This window comes from Mastomys coucha, unplaced genomic scaffold, assembly GCF_008632895.1.
Source record: "Mastomys coucha isolate ucsf_1 unplaced genomic scaffold, UCSF_Mcou_1 pScaffold9, whole genome shotgun sequence".
Lineage (NCBI taxonomy): Eukaryota > Metazoa > Chordata > Mammalia > Rodentia > Muridae > Mastomys > Mastomys coucha.
In genome coordinates this window covers 34,900,860-34,917,575 of record NW_022196915.1, presented here as the reverse complement: position 1 = coordinate 34,917,575, position 16,716 = coordinate 34,900,860, and the positions used below count along the sequence as shown (strand labels likewise).

Below are 16,716 nucleotides of genomic sequence, written 5' to 3'. Positions count from 1 at the left end.
CGGGAAACGAAGCCAAGTGACAGCCTGTTCATTCCCCTCACAGTGGGGAGAGTGGAGCGTGGCTGAGCACTCTCAGGGTACCAGCATCTTATGAATACTTGGTGCCCTGTCACGAGGGATGGCAAAGAACCTTTCCATAGGCATGACCATCCAAAAATCAAATCAACGGAAAAGGAAATGAACCAAGCCAGGCCATTTGAAGCAAAGGGTTCCAGTGACACAATGTATCCAGTCACTGAACACATCTTCCTCAAACTGCTCCCAGCCCAAGCTCAGGGGCGACTCTGACTCTGCAATGAAACACTCACTCTCATACAGCGCTCTTCCATACCGTACACCCCTGAACTAAGTGCCACACACTTGACGGGGTGGGGGTGGGGGGCGTTGCTGAGAGGTTGTTCCACTCTCTGAGCCTGTTTGCTGTTGGTCTTGGGGTTGGCCAGGCACTCTTCTCAGCACAGCTGCTTCTGGGTGAGGAATCCAAGTCGGAGTGACACCTCTGAGCCCAGTTCTGGGCCCTGAGTGACAGAATTAATCAATTCCATCCCCAAACACTATTTTGTATTTGGTCTGGGTGGCTACACTTTTACTAGAGGCCATTACACTTTGCCTGAGTGACTGAGAGACCCTGAGCTCTTGGACACAGCTTCATAGCAGAGGGCACATTGGAGTCCATGGACACGTGAACCACCCGCCAGATCAAATCCAACTCTGAGAGAGTAACAGGGCACTTCTGGTTTAGTTTTCCTTCTTCTGTTATTTAAGTGAAATTATCAACCCGTCAGATTTGCTGGTCCTTGGACATTAAGAATTAGATTCTGTAATTATGCTGGGTTTCTGTTCACAACTTCTGTTTACGATATTTTTAGCTGCAGTGTTTTATTTTTATTTTGCCACCCTTTCTATGTTTTAAAGAACCACTTCTGGACTACTCACGCATTTGTATGAGCTCAATAAAGGAAACAACACAGTTTTAATGTTAAAAAAGAAACCACCAAAAGCTACCTAAAGTAAAACAGTAACGCTCTGTAAGATGCCTACTATGTACCATGATGAACTATTTTAAATACTTCACATATCTCAAGTGACTGTTCTTCACATCTAAGAAGGAAGGGGTGCTAGCAAACAGGGAACTTGAGGTATGACATCATTTGACAAAGGTTAACCAGGCTTGTTTTCATTCTGCCCTTCTCAATGAAGATAGAACACACAGAGACCCCTGTCCAGAAAGAGAAACAAAGGCATGGTGGGCACAGATCTCCTCCCGAAGAATCCCACCGAAAGCTCTACTGAAACAAGCTTGCCCTACAAAGCCCCTGGCAGCTGCATCAGGGACACTGTGGACTAGAAGTGCTCACCTCTCCTGTGAGATGGCATCTGCTGGAGCAATCAGTAGCTAACTTTTGATGGATGGTTTCTCCTGTGCCTCAAGCTTCACTGGGCTAAAACCTGCTCGGTCTCCTTCAGCAGGCTGGTTTAATGTCACACAATTTTGCATTCTAGTTTTTTGATTTTTAAAGTTGTGTGATTTCCTCCTTGCCTTCCTTTCACACAGACTCCTGTCCTCCTCATCCTAATATATGGTTGCTATTAGATGTCACTCACTGTTTTCATAGTTAAGACTTTGAATATAATACTGTTAGTTGAGTCTATATTATGTCATCAATGCGTTTCCTTTCTTGATAATTCTTACTTCTCCTAGAATTAGTTAGAAATTCTTTTATAGTTATTTAAATTTTCTGTTTTCCTGTTACTGATTTATTAATAAACCTTAGGGTATGACTATAAAACAACTCTGAGTAAAAGCCCGTGAGTTCACTAGAGTCCCTTTTGTTCCCACACCTTCCAGGCTGCAGCTCCCTGTCCATCTGTGGTGGGCTCATCGCTGGGACCAGCACACAGCCATTCTCCTCTCACCATTAGATTGCCTATTACTTTTTTTCTTGTATTAGATCTATTTTTCTAGTATAATGCCTTTATCTTTCTGAAGTTTATTCCCTCATTTCTGTGGAAATATGCTAGTAATTAATATTTTAGTCCTACTATCTAAACATTTCTCAGTTCTAGTCTCATACTGGATAATTTGGCTGGATATATAACTATTGACCAGAACTCATTTCCCCCTAAAATAGCAGAACTTTAACTTAATTTAACTCTAAGGAAATATTCACCATTTTTCCTTTTATCCTTGGTGTTCTAAAATTTTACAATAAAGAATTTTTCCCTTGCAAATTTATTTAATAGACAGGATTATCTCTGCCTGTTGTGGAACTCACTCTGTAGAGCAAGCTGGTTTTAGATTCACAGAGATCTGCCTGCCTCTGCCTCCTGAGTGCTACACTATAGTCAGCTTTCTCTTGCAACTTTCAAATTTATTTCTACATGCAGAAATATTGCCATGCTGACCAGTTACATTTCGGCTTCAGTATAGAGTCCGGGCCATATTTACTTCCAATGCAATGTCAACAGAATATAAACAAGTGCCAAGGCAGCACAGATAGTATCTGTCTCTCCTAACTCCTAAGATTAACAGAGACTATCTGCTAGGTAATACACACAGCTGAATAAAAAACAAAACATACTCACTGAGGTGTCAGGTCTTCATTTTTTGGTGGCAAGAGTCAAATGCAGGGTTCTGTGCATGTTAAGCACATACTCTATAACTATACGACACAAGAATTCTTAAAAGCAGATATTCTAAATTATTCTTGCCTTGGGCATTATTTATCTATTTCAATTCTAAAGAAAGATTAAATAAATATTTTTAGACTTTCCAGACTGTATGAAACCAACATATGCACCTCTTTTGAACGTAAGAAACTCTATGGAACCAGTCAATAACATCGTTTGTGGCTTAGTAACAAATGACTTTCAATATTTTAGATCTTTTAAGTCAGTTTATACTTTAAAATAATACCTCACTTCACTAATACACATCGGCAACAAAGTCATCTTCAGAAGCTGTAATACTAAGAGTTAACGCATGCTTCTAATCAAAACCAGGGGTGAGGGGCACGATTTTTCACTATTACCGAAGAAGAAGCATGTTTAATTTACCACTTGAGTTGGTTCAATCACATCAAGTAGGTTTTCAGCCATCTTTCTAATTTGTTACTCTTCTTTTAAAAAAGGGAGGAAGAGATTTTTTTTCAAGTTTGCTGAACAAATCTTTTTATGTGAACCTTAAAGTAAGTTTAACCATAAATGTTCACGGCTGAACATTTGCTTGTCAACTATGTTCACTCATGTGGCCTCTAGACACATGCTTGATATTTCTGCACAAGTTCCAGGATAGAAACAGGTTAATTAAACTCTAAATTCATTGTTTGGAATATAAAACTTACACCACAAATGTAATTACTGTAAATCTATACTATCTAGTAAGGGCTATAGTCAAAAGTCAGGAAACCCTGGCTGGGTATGATGATGTATGCCTGATCTAAGAATTTAGAAGCTGAAGGTAGGAGGACCACAAGTTCAAAGCCACCTTGGGTACACAGGAAATTAGAGGCTAGTTCCTGGGCTATACAAGAGCCTGTTTCTAAGCAAACAAACAAAACATTCAAGTGCTGCAAGAACCAGGTTATGTTTTATGAAACACAAAGCCATAGTAGATATGGATTCAGACCACTAATCACCTTCAACTCCCATGGCTCTTGGAAAAACCCGTGACAAGAACCTAAGTTATAAGGCAAAGTATGTATTAGAAGACTGACATGAAATCTAATTAATAAGGTCATTTAAAAATGGCAATTGACACAATACTGAATAAAATGTGATAAAAGTTTTAATCTATTCTTTTAAATTAAAGGTAACAATAAATAAAACTTATAAAATATGATCTCTAATTATATATAATTATTAATACATAATCTTTTAAAAGTGAACTGAAAGGAGCATATTAAGTTAATGATTTGGTTATTAGTAATTATAGCTGCATATCTACTAACCTCTGCAGACAGAAGTGATTGACAGCATGCTAAGTGAAAATGATAGGTTTTTAAACATTCCAAGAGACTTTCGTATTCTAGGTAATTTGCTATTCAAAGAGATATTCTTTAGTAAAGACAAACAGAACAGTATCTCGGCACACCCAAACAGAAGCAAATGACAGCACAACATGTACTTTTTTAAAAAATGGCGTATTACCCCCAATTCCAGGATAACTACGTTCACATGTAAAAGGTCAGGGTTGAGAGGGACCTAGAGGGGAGTGCAGAAGTGAGAACTCATCTACCACCCACTGCTGCTGCATTACTAGCACTGCAATGACCAGCACCACGAAGCTACAGAAATAGACGGCCATAAAGAAACAGCTGAGCCATTGCTACACTTATATAAGGTTAGGTCACAACGGGAATATCATGAGCAATCATGGAGTGTCTGAGGGGCAGCCAAAGTAGATGCCCAATGATGTAAATCCTTAACACTCCCAATGCGGTGGACGGAGATTCAGACTGCCATGCTCAACAAGTCTGGACACACCAAATTTAACCCAGGAAAGAGGGCTGTTGTTGGTTGAGGGAAGCGAGAGGCACAAAACCCCAAAGGCCACACGGAAAAGAGATTCATCTCTGTTGCTTCAAGGAACCAAATGTTAAACAAGCAGAAAAGAATTATGGGGAGGTAGAATTTAATTCTGTGCAGGAAAATGGATTGAAAAGTTGGAGGTGTCTGACTAGAATAAGTAAGGTTCTGAATGAGCAGCATGCATTGTGTACAACGTAGGGTTTGCACTGCCTCCGATGTGAATTCTATGAACTTTTTAGCCTTAGCAGGAATCATAAGAGCTAAGAAGAGGTTCAGAGCAACCTTAGAACTGACAAATTCTATTTCTATAGATCTACCTAAGTATTGTGACAAAACCTCACTGAAAATTGAGGCCCGTCCCAACACAACTTTGCAGACAGAGGTATCTTGGGATTAAAAAAATAAAAGCTTAAATGTTCACATATTTGAGATCATTCTGGTCTACAAGCCAGGATTACACAGTGACTCTGCCTCAAAACAAACAAACCCACCTACTTACTCTCAGGTGAAAGCTGTTTCCACTGGTCCTGAGATGCAAAGGGGAGTCTTCTTTGGAGGGACCCACGCTCCACCCTGGCTCCAGTAAGCTCTACCAATAAATTCTGAGAAAAGAGGTCCTCAAGCTAAAATGAGCAAACAAAAACACTAAAGGAAAACACACCTACAAACTAGGTGTCAGCAAGAAGAACCAAGAGCAGGCGCCGGCCGGGCTGAGAGAGCTGTGGTGTGTACACAAGCATGCTCACACCCAAGTGCGCTCACACCACTTGAAGCCAAGCAGTAGCATCTAAAGACAGCGGAGCTTTAGAACTGCTGAAAAGTTATCATAGAAGTGTAATTAAAGCCTGAAAATGAGCCTCCTCTCTTCAGCACCCATTACGAGATTGTTCCTCTATACAGGAAGGCCTTGCTCACACATGCATGTGTATATTTTAAAGTAAATTCAAATACGTTAGGTTGAGACATGTTAAATATGTTCTAATTTATAAATCCAAAAATTTAATTGTACTCATGTCACAAAAGCACCAACTTAAAGAAGTCATACATACCCAACACTCATTTCAGGTATCATGTGAACTCTGCAAGAGAGAGGCAGTTGGGAAATGATGCTGCTCTACCATAAACCCACCAGCCTCTTCTCACTGCCAAACGTAACTAGGGGAAAGGTGAAGACTAGCCCATCAGATGAGACCAAGTTCTTCTTTAGCCATGTGACTATGGGCCTAAATAAAGAGTAGACTTGGTGGTTGCTCACAGCCATCCATTGGACTGAGAGCATGGGGTCCCTAGTGGAGGAGCCAGAGAAAGGACCCAAGGAGCTGAAGGGTTTGCAGCCCCATAGGAGGAACAACAATATGAACTAACCAGTACCCCAAGAGCTCCCAGGGACTAAACCACCAACCAAAGAGTACACATGGTGGGACTCATGGCTCCAGCTGCATATGTAGCAGAGGCTGGCCTAGTCAGTCATCCATGGGAGGAGAGGCCCTTGGTCCTGTGAAGGCTCTATGCCCAGTGTAGGTGAATGCCAGGGCTAGGAAGAGGGAGATGGTGGGTTGGTGAGCAGGGAGAGGGGATGGTTTTTTTCCCCAGGGGGAAAACCGGGAAAGGGGATAATATTTGAAATGTAAATAATGAAAATATCTAATAAAAAAAAAATGTAGACTTGGGAGAAATGTACCAAAACTGGAGGCATCAACTGACCTTTCTGATAATCAACAGATACTCTCCCTTTTTCTCGTTGGCTGCCCGCTACCTAACACTGTGGCCTTTTTGGGAACTCTGACTCCTTCTAGGACAGGAAAAGCAGGGCCTCTCCTGAAAGGGCAATATTGTAGAGGTTATGACCCTTCCTTGTCCCCTTTTCCTATGCCTTATTAATTCATAACCAACATGGGAGAGTGATGAAAACCACTAGGCCAGTTCCTGATGCCCACCCACTCACTCCGGGAGTTCAGGATCCCTCTTATCTCTGCCTCCCTTGCCAACCCTAAAACAATGAGGTCTATACCCTGTACTGAGCTGGAATTCTCAGATGCCTATATTTCTGAATAAGGTACCCCCTCTCAGACCTGCTGCTACCTTAACATATCCTTACCCCTACCCTAGCCTGAGCCTCAGGAGCCCCTTTGTTAATCTACCTGCTGCTTTGAGCAGTTAGCCTAGCCACTTTCTTTCCTGGTCTCCTGGGGTTAGCCCTCCACCCTCAATGCTCATTCTACCAAACTGACTTTGCATGCATGTATACACATATCTGCTTGTTCTCTCTACAGTGAGAAGCCAGCAAGGTGCTAGGTTCTGTAAACACATGGACCTTGGAGACAAGACCTTGAAAACAGGCAGCCCAGAGAGGGAACCTGACTGGCAAACAAGCAATTATACAGCAGTGTAGCTGGCATCACGTGAGGAGTATACAGAGAGAACCAGAGCCCCAGGAAAGATGTGGGTAGAGGAACCCAGGTCTTCATGTTTGCCTTCAACTACACTTTATGTGTTCACATTGTGAGTCTCACACATCCATTGAAGTAGTGGGTTTCTTGTTAAATAAGCCCTTGAACCAACAGGGTACAGAACACACCTTGATAAAGTTAATAAGTAGTTAATAAGTAGTCCAAATATTTTCTAGTATCAATAAAGGGAAATAGTCAGGACAAGTACTCAACTCAAATAGTAGGTTCTAGATTCCTTTTCACATTGATCTCCATCAACCAGTCTTCTTTCCTACTAAGGCCACACTGACCCCCACCATCTTGGCCTTTCTCTGTGTATCTGTAACCCACAGGAAACAGAATAACACAGGGGTAGCCACCAGGCTGCTCTTCAGAAACCGAGGGGAGCGGGCAGCACCAGTGGGCAGAAGGACACCACGACACAGAATGGCTGTTCTGGAGAGCTGCCTCTGTCAATCGAAGCAGGGGTGTGCAGGTGCTGGAGCAACTCAGTCAACCCTCACGTGTCACAAACCCCTTCACTCTGAGAATGTGCTCCACCCCTAAAAACAAGCCCAGCATTCAAGCATTGGGGTGACAGAAATAAGACCAGTGAAAAGAATACAGGTGGAGGAAAGGAAAATGCCCTTAGCAGCAGCAGCAGCAGCAGCAGCAGCAGCAGCAGCAGCAGCAGCAGCAGCAGCAGCAGCAGCAGCTTAACTGGCTTGTGTGCTGACCCCTCCTTTCCTTTGGGCTCCGCCCACAGGCTCTGGAGAGAACGGAATCGTGAGCCGCAGGGGTCACTGAGAGGACCAAGCTACTTCAAGTGCTGCTGTCCTTGCCTTCCCCTCCTGACTCTGCAGTAAGTTTGATTTTTTAACCACTTGTGACTCATCACTTTGTGTTGCTGCCCTCTCCTGCATCCACTCTCCACTGGCTCTCATCAGTATCTTGTCTCTTCCATCGGTTCCATTCCATCCCCCAGCATCCACACACCCCCCTCACTGACTATGTGGCTAGGCCACGCTGTATCCACCCAAAAGACTGTGTCCGGCCTGCTCTTGGCTCCTTAGGTCACAAGCCACGGTGCCAGGCTGGTTCTAACTCAAGAAAGAAAACCCTTTCCTCTTTGCATGAAAGTGTCACACAGGGAATCCCAAGGCCACGGCAGGCAAAGGAGTGAGAGCCTGTCGCAAAAAGCAACCACAAAAAAAAAAGGAAGTGGCACTTGCTCACCCAGCCTTGTGCCCCACGGGTGAAATGTGCTTTCTGAGTTGGTGCAGACTGGGGCTTCTTATGCTTCCTGCTCTCCTATGGCATCTCCATGAACTAAGACAACAACCCCTCTCACAAAACAAACTCCGTTCAACATGCTCTTAACCATAGCACTTGTCCTTTAAGACACAGTAATAGTACATCAGTAGTTTGACACAGAGTTTCTTCTGATCTACATCCAGCAAAACAACTTCTGGAATTTGGGGGGATGGGGTGGGGCAGGCCACAGCTACAGAATGTACCGATTTAATCCACACATATGCCGGGCCAAGGAAAGGGCAGCCTGCTATAAAGATTAAATGAAGTGTTGCATGTGAAGAAAAACATCCAGAAAAAAATACGACATGTACTCAGTATGATTTAGGTTGAGGGAAAGGGGTGAAAAAACTTCCTAGAGCCTATCCAGACCTTTAGAGAGTTAAGAGTGCACTGACATCACACACACACACACACACACACACACACACACACACACACACACACACACACACACGCCTCCATTCAGAGTAAGCTCCCGAATCGACCCACACTGCTCTACTTGCCCTGGCCTGCAAAAGTAACCTTACCAGTTCCTGCCACAGCTGTCCCATGTCGCTGGGATGTGTGTATGCTAGCCTGGACATAATTCTGTTAGCTGAAGGTTAAATTATTTATTTTATGAATACAAGTCCACTGTCATTGTCTTCAGGCACACCAAAAGAGGGCATCGAATCCCATTACAGATGGTTGTGAGCCACCATGTGGTTGCTGGGAACTGAACTCAGGACCTCTGGAAGAGCAGTCAGTGCTCTTGACGACTGAGCATCTCTCCAGCCCCATTCAAAGTTTTAAAAATCGGAGTGTTCACGCCATGGACTATCTAGGAAAGTCATCTCATTGAGCTGCTTATTCACAAAGGGTTTACGTCTTTTACACTGACATTTCCTGAAGGAGAGAACTCCTTAAAACACTGCCTGTGGGCATCTGAGACTTTGTTTCAGCCTGGCCCTCAGACTTCTGTACGAACCCATTATCTTGGCAGTCAGAGGGAGGAACCTAGACGTGGCATTCACGTCCAGCGTGGGCCTGACAGACATAGCCTCTGCAACTGGTTTCATAAAATGAACTGATTGCTCCCACACAGGGCGGCTGGGGGGAATCTGGAGCAGGGATGTATATATACACCTGCTGTTTGCTTCGCCAGAAGGTAAAGCTCTCAAGACTCTGCCACCAGCACTGTAAAAACAGGGAAGTCATGTGACAGCTCGAATCCACTCTCCCACATTCTCCCGTCACCTCTGCCGAAAGCTCACCCTACGCTGTCCCTTCATTCCTTAGCCCACCCATCTTTCCCACTGTTCTCTGCAGTATCTCCAGGTTTTGATTCTCCTTAGAGAGCCTGGGTGGAGAGAAAGAGTTGGTCTCAAGTGAGCCGCATCTGAAACGGTCATGGCATCTCACTGGGCCTAGCCGTCTGGCTGGCTTATGAATTAATGTGACTCATGGCCATAGCAGTCAGATCAGAACACTGTGCTTTTAAAGACTCGGCACACGTGACATATATGTAAGCTGAACTAGGCCGCCTTTTTTGTTTTCTGGAATTCTTACAGGGTTCTGGGTTATAGTCAAAGATGTACCCCTTGGCCCTCGTCACTCTCTGTCCTGCTCCCCGCCTCTGCCTCCTCAGCTGGTTTGTGGCTCTCTGTGTACTGAGCGGATCCAGCTTCCCAAGCTGCTACTGCCCTGGCTTCTTCAATCCCAGGCAGCTTTCTCCCTCCTGTTTTTCCTTTGTATTGTCATACTCTTATGGATCCCAACACAAAAAAGAACACACACAATGATTGTTTCAGTTCTTGGTTTTGGCAAACTCAGCATGCCATGGTAGAGTGACTTTATACAATGTTATCCTTTTGCTCAAACTGTTACACAAATGCCAAAACACAAGAAGGTTACTGCTTGGTTTCCGGTTGTTTTTCCAGGGCGCAAACTTTGCCTTTTTTTTTTTTCCCCAAGAAGAAAAATACAGATCCATGCTGTGCTTTATAACTATGTTACTTCAAAACTATCATTTTCTTTTCAGCTATTTCCCCCACAAACACTAGCTTCCAGCCAGATTGTCATCTGTGTGTCAGAGAGCAAAGCACACCCCCACAGATGTACCGCTGCACAAATGAAATTAATCTGATATTAGAACTGCAGAGTGTTAAACCATCCTTCCCATGGCGCAGCCCACTGCAGTCATGCTGGCGCTGGCGATGGCTCTGTCACAGCCATCAGCAGCTGAGACACGTCTGCTGGGTGTTCCTTGTTCCAAGGCTGATGAAGAGAGCCGATGTAAGGAGCAAGCTGAATGTCTGCAGCCCGCAGATAAGGCCCACGTCGGTGAGACAGGAAAGCTCCTCAGCGTCTGCTGTTAATGCACTGTTTACCTGTGCTGCCTGGGATACGATTCCCATGACAAGCATTAATAAAGCAATAAAAAGTGTTAGCATGACACTCAAATTATCTGCTCAGCTGCATGAGATTTTCAGTCCTGAGAATCTTTAAGGAGCCTGTATCTATTAAAAAAAACAACAGGCGACTCTCTGTAAGGATGTCAGCTGCCTCCAGTCCTTTGTAGAAGGTGGCAAGTTATAAACACATGAAAATAAGAGACTGAATGAATCCAATGTGTGTCAGCCTACTTTCTAATTTACCAACCTACACAGAATTTCCTCCACCTAATTTTCTGCTTCTAAACTGACAGCAGAAATGAGAGAACAATCACTAATTAGGGGTCATCCATACACACAAAGCAATGTCCTGGGAGGCCCAAAGAGGCTGGTGGGAAGGTCTGATGGTCTGAGCCTGAGGCTCACTTCCTCGGGTGCTGACTGATGGAGATACTGCTCTAAGAGCTGAGACAACCTTGGGATGGGAGAGTGTTGGGCAGAGTACAAGAAACCATCTCTTCTCATCACAAGCAGGCTGAAGGATAGGGAAGGGCAAAACCCAGACAAGAAAGGACAACTGCAGTCATTGGGATGTGAAAACAATGTACGACTTTCGCCACGCAGACAGTAATTCTAAAGAACTACAAAGAGTGAAGAGATGGGGTACTTAAAAATGCTCCTGTATGAATGCTTTCACTTCCCAGAATCCTGACTGCTACTAGCAAAAGAGACGGGAAGAACAAACCAGTCACTGACCCAGGTGGGTGCAGGAATGCCTAAGAACCAGGAAGCTTGCACATCGGAGGCTGAAGCCACTTAGGATGCTGATGAGGAGGCAAGGAGACATTATCTACAACGAGGTAGAAAACACACAAGCAAGTCTTTGAGCATGTCAGAACTGGCCAAAATGAAAGAGGGATCAAGATTAGTTTCAAGACCAATCACTTCAAATAACTGAAAAGCCTAAAACTCACTACTAATCTGTTCTAGGACCACACAAGAATAAATAGTAAGGAGAAACCAACAACAACAATTTTGGCATTTATTATAACATTTTTATAAATGGCAGAATAATTTTGCTTAACGGTTAGAGCACAAGCACCTCCTTGCCTCCCCCCAATTCTGTATAAAAACTGTTAGCTGTTAAGGAAACAAACGAAATTATACTCTGAAGGAAAACATCCAAGAAGGAGGGAACAGAATTAGGTTATTTATTAGGTCCCTAGAGATGAGAGTCAACACAATACGGTTCAAACATAATGCCCTTTATTAGATGTGAGGCATTGGCAGCTTGCTTCATTACAGTCTGATTTATTTTCAGACCTTTAGAATGGGAAGATTTAGCATGTCCAGCCGACTGGGATATCCTGTGTGAAAGCTGCCTATCTGGGTGCCCACCTCGAAGCTGCTGGCTTTTCCTAAGGGACTGTGCCCATTGACCAGCTGAGTTCCAGAGGCTTAAGGAGTGAGTGTTCACTGGGAGCTGGGGAGAAGATGCTGGCCCGCTACAAAGAGGGAGAGAGGAAGAAGGAAGAGGAGGCCTTGCTGTGGAGGAACGAGCCACATGGAGCAGAGATAGGGAGGGGCAGATGCTTTCTAGAAGATTAAAATGCGTAAGATGGGATCATAAAACAATTGCCTCCCCCTAACTGCTGTTTTTCCTGTAGCGAAGTGCGTGTTCCTCTTCAGTGTAGAGCTGAACAGGATTGCCAAGTAAACCCAGAACACAGCACAGGTTAAAGGCTGCCTGATACACCAATGAGTGGATGGATCTGGCTGCTGTTCAGAAGGTGGCAGAGGGCACAGCCATCCCAGGCAAAGACTGACACTCCTTCTCTCCCTTCCTACTGCTTCAGCACAGCCCCGTCATCTGTGAACTTAAGGGTTCTGAAAACACGGCAATGTCAATGGCACACTTCTCCCTTCTCTGCTCCCAAGGCTTCCAGTGTCCAACTCTCACCCCAGGAGGAAAGCTTTGATAAGTCCACCTCTTGTGGCGCCGACTCTGAGCTTCCCACCCCTGCAATGCCTGAGGCTGTGTGTACCTGTCCACATTTCCTCACAGGCTTCACCTGATTCACAGGACCACCATCACTCTGTGGGCCCTGCGTGCCAAGCCACAGTGCAGCAACAGAATGTAAGAACAGTGACCTGCACGGAAACGTGGTGTTTAAATGCTATCTCACCCACGTGACTACTTAAGAAAAAAGAAAGAAAATTCCTAAAACTAAGTGAGATGCTGACAGAAGACTGAATCATTCAGGACATGCTTGGAAATTACTAAATTCTCAAATTACTACATAGGTAAGCAAAATTCCTCTTAAGAGACACTCTAAGGTACTACTTAGTCTTGGGGGAAGCCCTTGCTGTCAGCAGCTCATGGCTAGGAGGCAACTGTCCCCTGGGGAAGAATAGAGACTGAATTGGTCTTTTTCCAGAGGAGCCAGAAAACTAAGCCCTAGAAACACGAACCTGGATAGCAACTCTGCTCTGAACACGGCTGCTGCTCACAGAGGTTTGCTCCATTCTCAGCTCTGAACTGAGTTAAAAGCAATGCAACTACAACTAGCTTACACAAAGCTATCAGCAAGTACAGGAAACAGACACTACCACTAGGATGAAGAATTATAAATGTGACAAAAAATAAGTTATGTGAAGTATATGCCTTTAGGAGCGACTATGTTTTGCAGCACTAAACAGTCTATGACGTGTGTGTGTGTGTGTGTGTGTGTGTGTGTGTGTGTGTGTATGTGTATATATGTGAAGTGTGTGTAGTGTGTGTGTGTAAACTAATAGCGTGGCTTAAATACCCACTGGCACTAGCTTCCACTGTGTAAGCTGGGAGATGAAACTCCTGAACAAGACTAAACAAAGTGTAACAAACCCAAACTGCTTTGAGAGAAGCAAGGGAAACAGTAAGGCCTAGCAGCAACCACACAGATGCAACTGAGCCCGAAGAGCCCCCACCCCACCCCAGTCAAGCACCCACGCACGTAAGTGAATCTAAACCAAAACAAGATGAATTATTTCAGGGGCACATAAAAAGCAACTGCGTCAGCCAGTGCACTTTTGTTTGTTTTTCTATAATGCTGATTAAACAATGAAGCAAAATTAATTGCTACCTTGAAAACCCGGAGATGACATCTCTGCAAAATGTGAGCCAGATTAAGCAGATTCTTGCGTTGTACTGGCATACGCCTCCCACATAAAACCAAAACTAACATGAGCATGAATGTGAAGCACAATCTAAGTTTCCCAGTGTGCACTGCGGCCACCCAAGGTACATGACTCCTACAAGCCACAGCAGTATGGACGCTTCAAAACCATAGCATGTGTGCTTTCAGCTTCTGACCAACGCTCAGGAGCCTTAGGTAGCGATGTTCCACATCGCTGGCGATGGTGACAAGACCTGACAGGAGGAATTAGGCAACAGTGAATCCAATTAAAGTTTTTATATGTAAAACTAGGCTCTATTTCAAGGCTGAGTCTTAAGACTCAGTTAATTTTTGAAAATAATACAACCCTTAACTCTTCTACTAGATCATAGAGTTCAGCTGAAATAACGTTACACTTCATACCAAATGTGAAGTCCAAACAACTGATTTTTTCTCTCATCACTTCTTCTAGTCTTGATTTACAGGTGTGTGCATGCATGCGTGCGTGCATGCGTGTGTTGTACTTTAAAGCTCTAAATGGGGAGGTCGCTTATTAAAGCAGTTAATAAGACTGAGAGCTTGAGTTTGATCCCCTACATTCATATAAAAAGCCAGTCACAATGATGCACCTCTATTATCCCAGCATCAGAGAAGCAGAGATAGAAGGACCTTTGGGCTTGCTGGCCAGCCAGCCCAGATGACCCTATGAGCTCCAAGTTAGTAAGAGACCCTGTCTTAAAAAATGGAAGGAAAGTGATTGAGGAAGACAGCTGAAGTTGACCTCACCCCATACAGGATGAGAGCAAACATGCATACACGCACATGAACGTATGTACATTCACATACACACACACTAAGTCAGTCTTCAATCTGGAAAGCAAGGATGACTGTCTCCTACCTAACTACTGGGGAGCCCCCAGCCATGTGAAAAGACCGAAAAGCCTCTTGGCTTCCAATGCACTCCGCAACACTCCCACACTGATCTCGGGTGAGGTGATATATTATTATGGTGGCAGCCTAGGAAGTCAGATTTGCCACCAGTTCTTTCTTCCCTATGTTTCCATGCTTGAGAAATGGGGTCTAGCCTTTGGGACACAGTTCCTAGTGCATACATGTACTTCTGAAGAGATGACAAAGGGCAACGGCAAGTGCTGGGTCTAAGATTTGACTGAACGTCACCACGGTGCCAAGTGAGATTGGGGCAGACTGTGATTCCTGAGTGATAGACACCAATGTCTTGAAACTTCAGTGCAAAGCTGGTAGTAATTACTGAAACCTCTGCTTGAGCCGCCAGCTGTGTACGTGGCTGTTAATCCCAAACTGTAAGTGTAAGTGGAACAGTAAATGCTGACATCCCCGCATGACAACAAAACCTATGAACCACCAGAGTCATGTCCTGTTCTTGCTGCTCTGCTGTCCAGCCCTGCTGTGTTTCTCAAACCATCTCTCTCAGAGCTTACTCTTCCCCAAAGCATTCTCCACCCTGTGAGGCATCCTCAACGCCACGCCGTCACTTACCACAGAACTTCAAGACCTGTATTCTGCAATGTACTGGTATCATGCACATGAAAGTACACTGAATGCTCTACCAGTGGCCACACAGCTACCATACTTGTAGGAGCAGAAGTCACTGTGTCACTCCATTCCTCCATTCCTCTAAGGCTGCTCTGTCACAGACAGGAGCTAGCACTAAGTTCAGTCCCCTCTAGGACATATGAGTTCCTTCCTGGCAGTGGAACAGGGCAGAGAAAGCCACTTCTTAGCACTTACTCTGCTCAGGGGACAGGCTGGGAGGAGAGGAGAAACTGAAGGTAAGGCTGGTCTACCAAGCTGAAGACCACATGTGAGGCCACTGCATACAATAGCCCCCACACCACGGCAACCCAATATCCAAAATGAATTCAAAGGAAAACTGGCATCACTTCTTTTTCCAAACCTACCTTAAAGGCCTGTCAAGAGCCACAGAGGTCTCAGGATCTCCTACCCTCCTCTGTATCCCTCAACTCCAGCCTCCATGCCTCACAGTTGTAGACCTCTCAACAAGAGGAATCCAAGACCAATTTCCCAGCCTTGAATTAAATTGAAAATTATTTCCCAGTGGGCCCCTATTTAGATCTATGAGCTTTACCAAATTATATCAAAGGGACATTAGGAAAAGCCTTGTAAATGGTTTTGAAAATTAACACTGCATAAAGTCATGTTTGTTATCCAGAAAACTGATACATCCCTCAGGAGGAAACCAGCTGAGTAAATCTGAGCTTCTGTTACTGGCACTGCTCACTCTGAGTCCTCTCTTGCTCTTCCAATCTCTCTTTGCCCCAATCTAGGAACCTTAACCCCAACATATCTGTGTCCCTGAACCTTAAAAACACCATCGCTGCTAAAGTCCTGATCTCTGTCGACTCGAACAACAATCCACATGGCGTCAGCCTCTGCCTCTTTTCCACATAATTTTCTGCAAATGGGTTTTATCCCCCTTCACTCCTCCCTTTTCTCCTGGAAAGTGACCTAGACTGGCTGGTGGGCACGCCTTCTCTTCTCAACACTTACATGGCACTGCCTGATAAATAAATATCCTCCTCACTGGGTTTTGAACAAGCCAGTTCCTTTCTGGATCTCCTTTGGTATCTACCGTGCAAACTGTATATAAGGCGCAAAACAGAGCTACAAGAATTTCTGGGATCTGAACTGTGATTTTTATCCACACGTGGTGGAAAAGGTACTCTTTGTCAGAAACGTTTCTGTTTTCTGGGTGGGAAAGATGAGGCAATTATCGTCAACCGTCAACCTAAAGCTCTGGGCTGAGGCTTCTGCTACCCACTTGAGACCAAAAGGTGACAAATACATCAGGCTGGTCCAAAAAGTGCCTCCTGACCTAGCTGCTACCTGACTCTCATGAAAGTCTACTGCCTCAGC

At 44.4% G+C, this 16,716-nt stretch overlaps 1 protein-coding gene across 2 annotated transcripts in view; it reads right to left on the bottom strand.

Moving 5' to 3' along the window:
• Positions 1-16,716, bottom strand: part of Peli2 (pellino E3 ubiquitin protein ligase family member 2) — a 133,672-nt gene that overhangs the window by 35,610 nt on the left and 81,346 nt on the right. The gene's annotated exons all lie outside the window — the stretch shown is intronic.